The sequence below is a fragment of the Helicoverpa zea genome, chromosome 1, assembly GCF_022581195.2.
Source record: "Helicoverpa zea isolate HzStark_Cry1AcR chromosome 1, ilHelZeax1.1, whole genome shotgun sequence".
Classification (NCBI taxonomy): Eukaryota; Metazoa; Arthropoda; class Insecta; order Lepidoptera; family Noctuidae; genus Helicoverpa; species Helicoverpa zea.
This window is the reverse complement of record NC_061452.1, coordinates 6,692,259-6,706,126: the sequence shown is the minus strand read 5'-3', so window position 1 is coordinate 6,706,126 and position 13,868 is coordinate 6,692,259.

The following is a 13,868-nucleotide window of genomic DNA, read 5'->3' as shown; positions in this document are numbered from 1 at the left end:
TAAGTGGTTCCATAGGTATAATAAAATCGTGTTGACCGTGACTATCTAAGTAAGTTCCGCAAAGAAAGAAGCTCACGATATTTATGATAATATCCTAGACAAAGGAGTTCTACGCGAGTAGGATGTATGTACCTTATTTATATACTAGATTCTATACAAAATGACCGTATACATTTTTGTATTATCGCATGTAAACACGCGACCTTGTGTGAAAATAGAACTAAGTTACTTCATAAATAGCTAAAAATATAGGTAAAGTGGTACACCGACGTTTCGATATTTAATGGTAATAAATAGCCGATTCAATATTCATGAAAATACACTGATTTGTGTATTTTTAAATGTTTCAGTACACAAATAGATTTTACCTTTTCCAAAATCATTAAATCCATCGATGATCAAGAAAAAGTTTTTAAACCAAAAATCAATCGCTAAAATATGATATTTAAAGTAGTGCAAATATTCACAAGTAATGTAGAAATAAAGTCGGCTAAACCTTCCTATAAAGGGGCGCTTTAAAGAGGTAATTTGTTAATGGCGCGGCCGCAAATCTGCTACTATCTGATGCCGCAACCACCCGCCTTTTCGAAACAAGTAAACTCCTTGCGGTTTTTTTTTTCTAAATAATGTTCGCGACTCGCCTTGTTTAGTACCCCTTCCGCGATAAGAACTCTTAAAAAGATATTAAGGGCTTTTAAAGAAATTGTCTCCGTGTACTGTTCTAGACTTTATCCAATTTGGTAATAGGCACGTAATTTTAAACGGTTTTATTATAATTTGTTTAGTTGTTGGTATAATGGAGTGTGTGTTGTTCGTGCGATGTACAGGCAGTCCTGTACGTATGTCCGATCGTCGGCCGGCAATACTGACCAGTTCAGTGTGGCTGTGGGCCTGCACCAAGGGTCTGCTTTAAGTCCTTACCTCTTCCTGCTTATTATGGACGCCTTGACGGCGGACATACAGGAGGAGGCACCCTGGTGCATGCTGTTTGCCGACGACATCGTCCTGGTTAGTGAAGACGGACCTGAGATCCAGAGCAGATTGGGGAGTTGGCAACAGAGACTGGAGAATGTTGGCTTAAAAATCAGCAGAACCAAGACCGAATATATGTTCTGCGATTTCGGCGGTCTCTCCAGTCCTGAAGCCATAGCGCTGGATAACGCACTTCTTCCAGTCTGCTCCGATTTCCGGTATCTCGGTTCGCTTATTCAGGGCGATGGCGAAATAGATCGGACAGTTACGCACAGAATTAACGCAGGATGGATGAAATGGCGGCAGGTAACGGGAACAACTTGTGACCCTCGTATTCCCCTTAAAGTTAAGGGGAAAATTTACAAGAGTATGGTCAGGCCTGCTGTCTTGTATGGATCAGAGTGCTGGCCCACAAAAGCGACGAATGAAAGACAATTGCATGCGGCAGAGATGAGAATGTTAAGAGGTATGTGTGGAGTTACGCGAATGGATAGAGTGAGGAATGAGTATATAAGAGGAAGTTTGAAAGTAGCGCCGGTATCAGAAAAACTGCGTGGAAACCGGCTGTCGTGGTATGGGCATGTGATGCGGAGGGATGAGAGTCATGTTGTGAGGAAGGTGATGAGTATGAACGTGGACGGATATAGTGGAAGAGGAAGACCAAAGAAACGATGGATGGATTGTGTGAAAGTAGATATGGTAAGAAAGAATGTTACTTGTGAGATGACGGCAGATAGAAGAGTATGGAAGAAGAAAACATGCTGCGCCGACCCCAAATAAAATTGGGATAAGGGCAGGAGGATGATGATGATGGTATAATGGAGTTACTTAGCATTATGATAAGTACTTCTATGTATATATTTTTTTTGTTAATGAACGTAAAAAATATTTTTATTAAAATTTTGAAGAAATGACTTGAAATACGGATCTCTGTTGTGTTCAAAATGTAAACACAAACTTCAATAGTCATATAACTATTTCTTTTACAATATGGAGAATATACTCGCAAAAAATATCTACGAAAAATACCATTTACCTATCCTAATCAATTATAAGACGTAAAGCCGTTCGAACATCACAAAAACCCTTATCAAAAAAATCTTCCTAGAAGAAGTTATTGTCTTTCTCACCACCTGTCATCACTTCAAGAGAGCAATATGTTACTCCATGGTTACTCCATTTTGTTTACTTCTCAACAGCCCTTGAATTAGGGCGAGCACAAACAAACATTGGGGTTGCGTCGATTTTTTACAAATAATGAAGAATAATTTGCCACATTTTTTTCATTTTTTATTCCATGATGACTGATAATTTAGATTTATATGCGTGTATTTATTTATGCTTATAATTTGGTCTGGAATGCAAAAATAATGATGCTATTTATGAATATGGGTTTACTTTAAAACTAATTTTCTTTTTAAGTGAAAAGTATTTTGAATTAAATTATAAATTCACATATTTTGTAAATCACTACAGAGATTTTTTTTTATTTGTTACGGAAATTACAAACATCCGAAGTGAGAACCTCATCCTTTTTGGTAAGTCAGTTAAAAAAAAATTAAATTGATTTCTTTAACGACATAAATTTCGATTTTTTTTACATAATAATTTTTTACGTTTACGGTACAAACAAAAAAGTCCAGTTTTTAACTAGCTATCTTACATTTTCATCTTATCTTTTACCATAAACGGGTTACATTTTGTGAGAACCATAACACAAACATATTTATCCATAACGGGCATTTATTTATTTTGGGCCACTTGTTGCCGCTTCGGAACGGCTGAAGGAAAACAAACAATGTGCGTTTGATCCCTCACTTTTAATATTTAGGTTCCAATTTATTTATTAAATGAGGTGTTACACAAATTATGGGTTTCATACTTACAAGTTTTTTATAACTTGACTTATGTACGATGTTGAGAGTTTTTTGAACTCAAGTTATTATTATCTGCTCGGCTTGTAAAAAACCCGCTATTTCTACAATGATGGTTATTTCTACATTGTAAACTTATACATATTTTCATGTCCTATTCATTAACATCCCTACTAATATTATAAATGCGGTTTCACGTCTAAACCACTGAACTAATTTTATTAAAATTTGGTACAGATACAGAGTTGTCCTTGAGAAAAAACATAAGATAGTTTTTATCCCGGACTTTAGAAGAGTTCTCTTGGAAACGCGATATAACCGAACTTGACGCGGGCGAAGCCGCGGGTGGAAGCTAGTCTAAAATAAAGTTCAATATATTAATTTATATCACAATTACAATATAATTTAATAAGTTGTATATTAGCCGAACATGTTCTAGTAAATTGAATCTAAATTACAAGTAGCAAAGTGGCCATTTTTCACGATGAATTAAGACGCTCCCGACGATCTTTTCATGATTTTTTATAAGTACCTTTACATAGCGTTTTGGCAACACTGCCAGGCCCGCCGCTAGCTGTTTGTTCGCCCGCGTGCAAAACTGATTATGCCACCCTACGACTACATACGTTTTGACAAAAAATATATAAGGGGGGGGGGAGCGGATCCAGGGGGTCCCCCCCCCCGCCAATTCATATCCATCTTACTTGTCCAACAGAAAAAAATATGTACGTGCACCGCTCTGATTGCAGAAAACCCACCTACTTTTGGATAAATAACTATTGCAATACATAACATACATTACACATAACTTTTTATTTACTTGAAATGTTCAGAGTAACCTAAGCAGTCCTGGGTTAGCCCATAAGCAAACTAAGCAATTGCTTAGGGCATCAATGCAGTGCAATCATTACCCAAGTGGCCCCTATGTATTGAAAGATTGTGATTAACTTAAACTAACGCACTTAAATATCTATAACAATGTTTAAAGTCAGTAAAATATGTTATTTGGTGGGTTTCCCGTTGAAAACTTATAAGGCACATGTCATATGTAAGGAAGCGCGAGCGGAGCGAGCGCGAAAATTTTTTAGTCTAAGGACACAAAACAAATAAAAATCACTGTAAATTAACAAAGCAAAGTCAAAAAGTAAGACATGCACAGAAGTGAAGTGCAAAAGCCGCGAGCGAAGCGAGCGCGATTTTTTCCTTAGTGTTTTCATGAAGTAAACATATTATCATAAAAAGCCATAATGGACGTGCGCGAAAAATGTTTTTTCGGAATTGAATGCCTCAACAATTAAACAAAGACAAAATGCGACATCTGACATGGAGCCGCGAGCGCAGCGAGCGCGAATTTTTTTGGAGATGCAAAGGGTGAAACAGTCAAAATTGATAGGAGACGACCAAAGCTAGGGCGGCTTTTTCTGAAATTTTATTGGTTTAATTTTGCCGCCCCCTAAATAGCATTTGCCCCACGCTACGCCACTGGTTGATCTTAAATCGTTTTTAAGAATCTTTAATTTTGAAAATGTCCTTTCAACAGATGTACCTAACTGAAACCGGCAGTCTAAGTAATATTCTTAGCGCTATTGCTGAGTTCGGAAATATTGAAATCAAATCATTAGTAAAAAGATATTGTATTTTTTAAATATTACGTGATAACTCGCTAGATTTGCCGCCCCCTAGGACGTGCCGCCCGCGTGCTGTGCACGCGCTGCACGCCCGCTTACGGCGGGCCTGAACACTGCTGCATACTTTCAAGATTTATATCCTTATGTTTTCATTTTGGGGATATGATCCTCCACTTGGAATGCTATAAGTCATTTCATTTCTGCTTGTTACCGAATTCTATGGATAAGCAAAGAGAACCACGTGAATAGCGGTACTAAGTTCTTCCTAGACAATTTTATACATTATTAAGACGTGTCTTCTATAACAAAAGTTTATAACACAATATTAATTATTAATACTATTAATACAGGAGGAAGGCGTGATCAAAACGATCAGTTACTAGGACTATCGAAGCTTTCGAGTCCTTGTTAAATCATGACTATTCTGTCAAAGATTGGTCTAAGTAAAGTACAAAGTTAAGGTGCTTTCAGTGTACCAATAACAGATGTCACCTGCAAAACACAAATAACTGTCCCAAGCTAGCCTTACTCTAATAACTATGTCGTTTCAACGCAATCAAGGCAAGTACACACGATGCATTTCATACTCGAATCAGCCAGAACGCCACGTCAAAGACAGCAGTGTGTTCCTAGCACAGATTAGCTATTGGCAGAGTGTGAAATTTGATTATATACCGATGTGTCTAATCATAGGTTCTGGAACATATACATTAATACGTAAATTGGAAGCATGAATTTAGAATATCGCAGTTAGGTAGATGTAATTAAGTGTAGATAATTTTGGAGCTTGTAAAGATGTTTATTATAGTGAGCTAAATATAGGACAGATGTACAAATGTACAATAATGAATTCGGTTCTCAAGTGAAGAGTCGACTGAATAGTATTTATTTACTTTTGCAGTTGTCATTACTATCTTATCTACTTTTTAGAAGCTATGAAGGTTTTACGTTCATTACTTAGCCTGAAAATGGTTAACCTAAAGTTTGTAGTCATTTGCATGATAGTGGTAGATACCACGGTTGCTCACCTTTCAACTGAAATGTTAAATGTCAAGCTTGCCACTTACTTATATAGTTATGAATCTACATATCTACCTTATTAGGTGGCTCAAAAGTAGTACATAACGCACAGTTTATCATTACTCGTACGAATCTTCTAAATACTAGATAGTCCAAAATTAATCCCAGCTACAAACAATATATTAATAAAATTACAAATTAAAACGTTAAATTTCAATTAGTTAAGTTGTAAGCGACGTTTTCGTCGTAGTTCTTGCATTTAATTTCAGCTTGCCATAATGAGGTTGAGAAGTGCATATTTCATAGCAGCGGGGCTCGGAAGGCGTTAAGTGGGGTATTTTATTGGCTTATTATACAATATTCTAAGCTAAAAATCGTGGAAAGAGTACGTTTTTAATTGGGCAGTGAGCTCGCGTGGTGCTGACGTTAGGATTATTCATTGCCCCTTCAGCGCCAACGCTCCGTCGCGCCGTTATTCCGCGCGGATTTTTTTATTATCGCCCCGGACTTTTTAGAGCATTTTAACTTTACTGATCTATGTACTCGTAGGTTTATTTCAATGTCTTTGGTGCTGATTTTTAGTTTTGTGACTTTGTTTTTGTTTTATGGAAAAGAATTGAATCTGCCATCGTTTATTGGCTAATTAGCTGAAATGAGATAAATTAGGAGATAGAAAAAATAGCAGGTATATTTCAGTTACACACACACATAACCTACGCTACCTTTATGTAGATTACGTACAATCAACAAATAGATGAAAATATCCGCATCGCGTCTACTTCAATCAATTAATAATATTGCGAGCTTTGTCGGTCTCGGTGTATTTCAATTTGTTGTGGTTTTTCAACATTCACGAATTGATTCCGACGCGGAATACGCTGTCGTTGCCAATTTGCACAATACGTTTTTAGCGAATTAGGCCAAATGTACCAATGTTATGTCAATGAATGTAAAATGTGGTTGGATATTATTATTTATTAGAATTTTATAGGTGTGGTTTGAGATTTTTTGCATTTTACTACTTTTGGCTAACACACGTAGTATTCCTATGTGATATTTAGCTATCAACGTAAATAAGACTCCTTGGATCGAACGTAACAAGAAAATTTAACGGGTTTTTAGTGTAAAAAAGAAATTGCATTAGGCACTTACTTTATTAGGTCAAATTAATTTACTGATAACTTAAAACTTAATTACCTAAAATAATAATAAAAAAATATAATTATAATTAATTACAATTACGTTTAATAAAATAATACCTAGGTATATATCTACATGCAATTAGAATCTAGAGCAGAATCTGGATTCGAATCAGTTATTACTAAGTTGCACCCTCGGGACTACTAAATAATTATCAATATCATGTTTAGATAATTTCTGTTGTACTCCAAAGAGTAATAAATTATAATAAAATTAAATACGTAGATAAATAAGACAATTATGCAAAATATAATTCATATGCGTTAGTACATCTTGATTTTAATGCACTTACAATAAAAAAAAAAAAAAATTAAAAAAATACATTTTTATACCTAAATTACTAACGTACGCATTATTATAGAAACTAATCTAAGATGCCCATAATGCTAGTGACTAGTGTTTCACGCAATACGCATGTTTCAATGCCGGCCAGCAACCCAGGACATTTCAGTAGAGAACTGCCATGGGTACTGGCTTTAAAAACTAGCCTCATGTATCCCGGGCATTATGCTCAATATACCACGATATCAGAACAAATGAAGACACATTTGCATTTGTTTTAATTTAAAATTAAATAATATTAACAAAAACTAAGAATTAATACTCATATCATTTGACATAATATTTCAAACAACGCGATCTGCGGCGTGGCAGTCTAATTTAGCGTTCCGAACCAGCGGGCCGCGCCGGCAGAATTTAAACATTTCTTCTAGATTCTGGCAGAGGGCGCGCAGAATCTATTTCACGCACATTACGCCCATGACTTATGAGTTATTACTGCCGTAAAACTCAGCACACATCACTCCATTTGTTCGCATTTTTTAATATAATTTGGACAGGTTTTTGCTGTTGTTATTTTACTTCCAGTTTGATTATTAGCGGCTTTCATTTTGAGAAACATCGATAAAGGAATCAAATATCTTGCTACATTAAAACTACACGTGTTTGATCACCATATAATACTATCATATTACAAAATAGTAACCTTGAAGTATTTTATAGTCAACTCAACTTGAATGTAACAGCTGCAATTTAAACACAACAGGGTTTTTTTTTCATTTTATTTATCCCCCGGCCTCCTCTCACTTAACTCAACTCTCTCACTTAATGCTCAATCCTTCTCCGTGTGAGAGGAGGCCGCAGCCCAGCAGTGGGACGATAAAAAGGCTGTAACGGATTTATCCCCCAGTTTAATACACACAGATGCACACAGATTTAAATGTTCACATTCGTAATCATCGATTCATTTAACTAGAGTAGAATCAGTAATTAGGGTAGACCATTTATATGATAAATGGACCCGTACAACTGGAAGGTACATCTTTCATTGAATGTCGTCTTGGGTATGCTAACATTTCTAAGTAATTAATTCTTGGCCATTCCAGACGAGATTGTGTAAATAAACTGTAATAATTTCGAAAGCGATATTTGTGGTCTGTTTGGTTATTCGAAATGTAAGTTGCAATTATTTTATTGCTGTGAAATATAAACAAACGCTAAACTGGTACCAACGTGCAAAAATGTTAAATTAAGTCCAAAGTAAAAGAAAAGTAACTTTGGTATTAAAGATATCTGAATGAAAGAAATCATACTTTTTTAAGTCGGTTAAAAATGAGTGAAAACTGTACCTACCCTACCTTAATAAATTTATTTTACTTTTTACCATCACTAGCACTACATAAGCACACATAGCTCTGTAAAGTTCTTTTTTCTCGGAACGGAACAAAATATCAGAACACGTAAGTACAATTTTCAATAGACCATCTAGTATCTTGTTGCTTGCACATAAGTTCCATCAATGAAGTCACTTCATAATCATTCAGTACAAATTCTATTACCATTGCCATTACTAGATCGTAACTTTATCCTTTTGATTCCAAATTTTGGCACCTCTAAGTATTGCACAAACATGTCCAGGGTTCAATAAGTGAGTTAAGCTTTAAGAGTCGTGATTACCTTTGCGATTGCGCTGGAGTGTGATATTATATCGTCTTTGACTAGACTACATGGCGGCAGCAGGAGGAATGACCAGTCAATGGTGGTTGTTACACGACAAGAGCGAATCGGTGCACACGGTTGGTATAGAAAATACTTAAGCTGTAATGATACTGAAGAAAGAAAAGAAAGGCAGTTTAATATCATTTTCATTATTTTTGCATAATTGAATTGCTCCATCAATTGTTTTAATAGACAAAACAAAACACGGAGTATTATTTAAGTATTTACTTCATATTGCCCAAAGTCGATCAGATGACCTAGACAAAATAATGATGGTGGGTTAGACCAAAGAAGAAAGTTCATAACCTGTCCCCACTGTTGCCAACCATAGTTTAAAATAATAGGTATTTCAGAAGCAGGAAACTCTTTCATGGATTCACATTTCCACGTGTAGAAACCAGTAGGCATAATAACGGAATTTTTCAAAGGTCGAATTAATAACCTATTGAAATGAGTGGGTGGCTAAAAGTCGTGTAGTGTGTACTGTTCCGATGTACTGAACCCGAAATAACAGGTCAAACTATAGGAAGTGCGTTCCTCTTCGCATCGGCGAAGTATCGTCTGCTAATATAAGTACATTTGTAATATTCTGACAGTCACTAACTTCAGCTTTCGTCATTATATACCTCTTACTAAACTTACAAGTAAACTACACTAACGCTATATTTTTATCTGAAACTAGCGACTGACCGCGGATTCACCCAAGTCCCGTGGAAGCTACTGTGTGTACCGGGTCAAATATAGCCTATGTTACTCGGGAAGAGCGAATGTAGCTTAAAATCAAATCAGTTCAGTAGTTTAGCGAATCAAACAACAAAATATTTCCTCTGTATTACATTTTTGTATAGATGAACTGATCGCGTTGGTGAATACATAAAGGCGCCAAATGAAAACAGTGATGATATTTTTTAACTAAACCTAAAAAAAACATAGGTCTATGACACCAAGGACAAAACTTGGGAAACGGTAAATCATTATATAAAACCTTCTCCAGGAATTATTTCCACATTTCACTGAGAAAATGAAATGTTTATAAATTAAGTTTTCCTGAAAGTCTTTTTTTGGTTACGCAAATTGCAGGAAATATTTTCACTCGTACTTAATGTGAAAGTAATTTCCTTTTTATATTATGCCTTTGTCTTCAACACTACTTTGACCTTTTTATAAAAAAAGTCTGTAATAACGAAACTGTTATGTATTTTTTATATTAAAAAGTAGGTACTTTATAAAAATGACGAAAACATCTGAAAATAATGTGATCTACGAAAAAAAAAAAACAAAAAAGAATTATTAACATATTTTGCGACCTATATAAACACTACGAATAAAACGTAATTTCCCTATAAATAACATAAACAACCGTACAAGAGAAGCCCATTACTTGTGAATACATAAATCATTACTTTATAAGGCTTCCGTCACGAGTCTATCGAATAATATCACTCTATTATAACTAGTGTCTCATATCAGCGAGTGTTCATACTCGATGTTCCAATAAAGTTTTGTCAGGGGATCTTGGGCGCACATAATAAAGTATTACAAAAGCCAAAGACCGTCATTGTTGCTGGTACTTCAATCCCCGACGCGTTGGCGCGTTTGAACGGGCGAGTTTACTTGCCTTCTCTGATATTCTTGAGAGAGTAGTGAAAGGCTATCTGTAATTAAATGTTCCTTGTTTTATTTTTGTTGGAGGATTCATTTAATTGTCATAGCTAATAAAATATTGTAATGACCAGTTCAGTTACAAATATAAACAAACGGAATTTCCAAGGAAGATATCGATTTCTCATAGCGTGAAAGTAACGGTCATGGGATACTTCGCTTTTTTTGTAGTTTCCATAAATAAGGTAACAATATGGTTTATACTTTTCCATTGTAAGGTTATGTACGAAGCAGTGGCAGATCTACTCTATAGTGGGCTCTATGAGCATGCCTTATTTACTTGTGACGTCCCACTTCTTTCTCTCTGGTCTATTGAGAATTTGAGACGATGATCCGTATATGTGTTGAAGTTGTCTACGAGGGTAATGTGAAAACAATTTAGTCATGTTGAAGCATGCATTATCCTTGGCCAATATTGATTCTGACCAAAAATAAACTTTGAATATTTACAGAAAATTGTTATAGTTAGCATAACCACCACAGAGAGGTCGTTTTTATTCGTAGAGTAAAATGTTATTTACTATAAATGAAGTAAATGTGTACTTGACTGTGTACTATCTATTATTTTCTTTTATGTACTACCCCTTTATACTACCTTAAGTACTACCCTTATTTACCTACTCCATTACAATTGGTATATTTACTACCCCTATGTAATCCTTCATGAACTCCCTTTTCTCACTCAGGTACTATTTTATGTAGTCTACATTCTCCTATTTACCCCTACATTCTCCCTAATCGTTTGCACAAAAATCTGATTCGGAATTATCATCCATTTCGGATCGATGTATATTAATTTTTCCTAAACATATTGAGCATCTAGAAGTTTACCAGTAACTGCCTATTAGACTTCCAGAACCTTGCAACCCAGACAATACAATACATATTAGTAGGACTAGTTGTCAGACTTTCTAGATTCTGACTCCCAGTAAGGACTGCCAAACTTTTTCAAATAACAGCCAGACTCCTCTAATTATAATGATATTATGTGCCATTCGAAGCACGAAGAAACTAATTGTGACATAAATAGTCACCAACCACAGACCATAACAAACCATTGCTCTAGAAATTAGACTCAAAAGAAACAAAAGCAAGGGTGTATTTTTTATTTCCATGCAAAAAAAAAGTACTCGCCCAAAATCCCAGGAGAGTGGCAAGTAGCAAAATCAGTGCGAACGCTCCCCGAAGGGTACAGATAAGGTTTTATGAGCTCGCCACGTCGTTTCTGTGCGGGAACAGCGAATGTGCACTACATAGGTTTGTACAGAAAACCAATTACCTCGTCTTTTGTTTAGCATTGATTGTTGTTTTATGTCCGTTCCATTATCGTGAGTAACGAGGATCCATGAAACTGTAGAACTATTGGGTGAGAGATTTACATAGTTTGAATTCTGTTGCATACATTTTATCTATAAAGTATTTAAAAAAATATATCGATTTACTTTTTTTATTTATATTTGCGTGATGATTTACGTAAGTGTATTTTAAAAACTTTGGTGGTCATGGTCATTCGCCGAGTTTGACCTATCACCCCCACATCTCCTAAAAGAGTTTAATTTTAACCGCAACCTTATGGCACAATAACCATTAAACACATAAAAAGATATACATATATGATTTTTTACACAATATCATCATCATATATTTGACAAAATAAATGAATTTTAAGGACCCATTTCTAACACAAACTGCACCATTTTCCCCTCACTATAACATACACTGTTCTACGCATCCAGTATTTCAACACACGTCTGTGTATTATCCTGGGCCTGACACACAGGCTGTCAGGCAAATTCACTTACCTACGTAGGTACCGTGCACCGCGTCATATGGACACCGTAGAATTTAATTAAAAAGCTTAATGAGCTCTCCGTGTTGATCATTTTTATACAATGTTTCTTTTTCGGGTATTGATTCGATTATTGTTTTACAGTTAATAATATTGGTGTAATATATTGAAAAATAAAATATATATAATCACGAACAAAGGTGTGAATTTATCGTTTATTTATTTTTCAGTAAGTACCTGTTAAAAAGATCTTTAACTACGAACTTTTCGGAATTTTAAATAAAATACGGAAAATATATTTTAATACATTCATTAAATAGCTTTGGAAGCCTAGGTGTGCCGTATAATTGAATTTTAGCTCTAAAATTATGATGTTTTATATGCAAATATACACAAATAACGAGTTAGATAATTGTGAACTAATCATTAGTGTAATTTTATGCGTGGTTCAATGCAATTGAAATTTTGCACTTTGTGAGGTCATCGACCTTAATGAGTACTAAATATTTTATTGCAGCACTCGATATATTGCATATTTTAAGAGTAATACGTAATAAAATAATATCATGTCTACATTTCTGTTTTATGATCATAAGTTGAAATTCGAGGGCCTAATTATAATAGTTTATTTTTAGTTTTACTTAGAGATTCCAAATAAAATAACCAATTGTGCTCGCGTATTTACATTTATTCATTATTTTATGTGTTCTAAAAACAATATACTTAGAGAAGGCGTAAAACTATCAAAAAATGTTACTTTAAAGCTAGCTATAACTAACACTGACTTTAAGTATCAGGAAATGTCAATAACTCACATCCCTAGTCAAACAAGTTAAATAATTCTCTGCTGCGTTTAAATATATAAAAAAAAAACATACTGCATCAAACAAAATGTTCTGTGCGCACTTTATGACGCAAAAAAAAACTGGCGAACACGACTGAAACAGAACAGTGGCAATCTATAATTCCCTGTGTAAACGCGTAACGTCAATGAGCGATTTAAATAAATCCACTACTTATCGCTCGAGCGTTGCTGACGCCTTATTGTGTAACTAGCAATTGCTACCAGTAGCAATAACGTTTTGGAACGCTTCATAAATTTTGTCACTGTATTATTTTGCAAACCGTAAAATTGATTTATGCAATCATTTCATTCTAGATTTATTTGGTTTAATAGTTTTTACTACTAGGATTATTATTGATGTTTATTTATTTATTTTATTGCTGTCACACTTTGTTCTATTTCGATTGTTAGTCATAGGTACTAGTACAATCGCAAATAGGTACAGTAATTTTTGATAAAAATATTTTTGATCAATATCTAATTTTAGCTAAAGGTAGGCTAAAATAGCAAAAAGGTATCCAATTTTGCCGGTTGCTACCACTTCTTCTTCTTCTTCTTTAAAAAGACATGCAAACAATTGTTGTGACTTTAATTCTTAAGTAAATGCAAGTCTTGCAATGGAAATAAATTCTTGTTACCAAACAAAAAGCCGTCTTTACAAAAAAAACCCCGAGCAACCAGCAACTTAAATTGCGAGTTGCAAGTTACGCGGTGGGGCCACGCGCGGAGCGACGTCGACGGGGTTACGCGGCAAACGTGTCACTTCAGCACCAGTAATGGAATTCTCATGCTCGCCCCGCTCACGGTTTGCGGCGCTAGTAATACATACTTTAAATTTGCACCGGTATCGCCCGCGAGCGCTCCTACAAGAAACTTTTCAC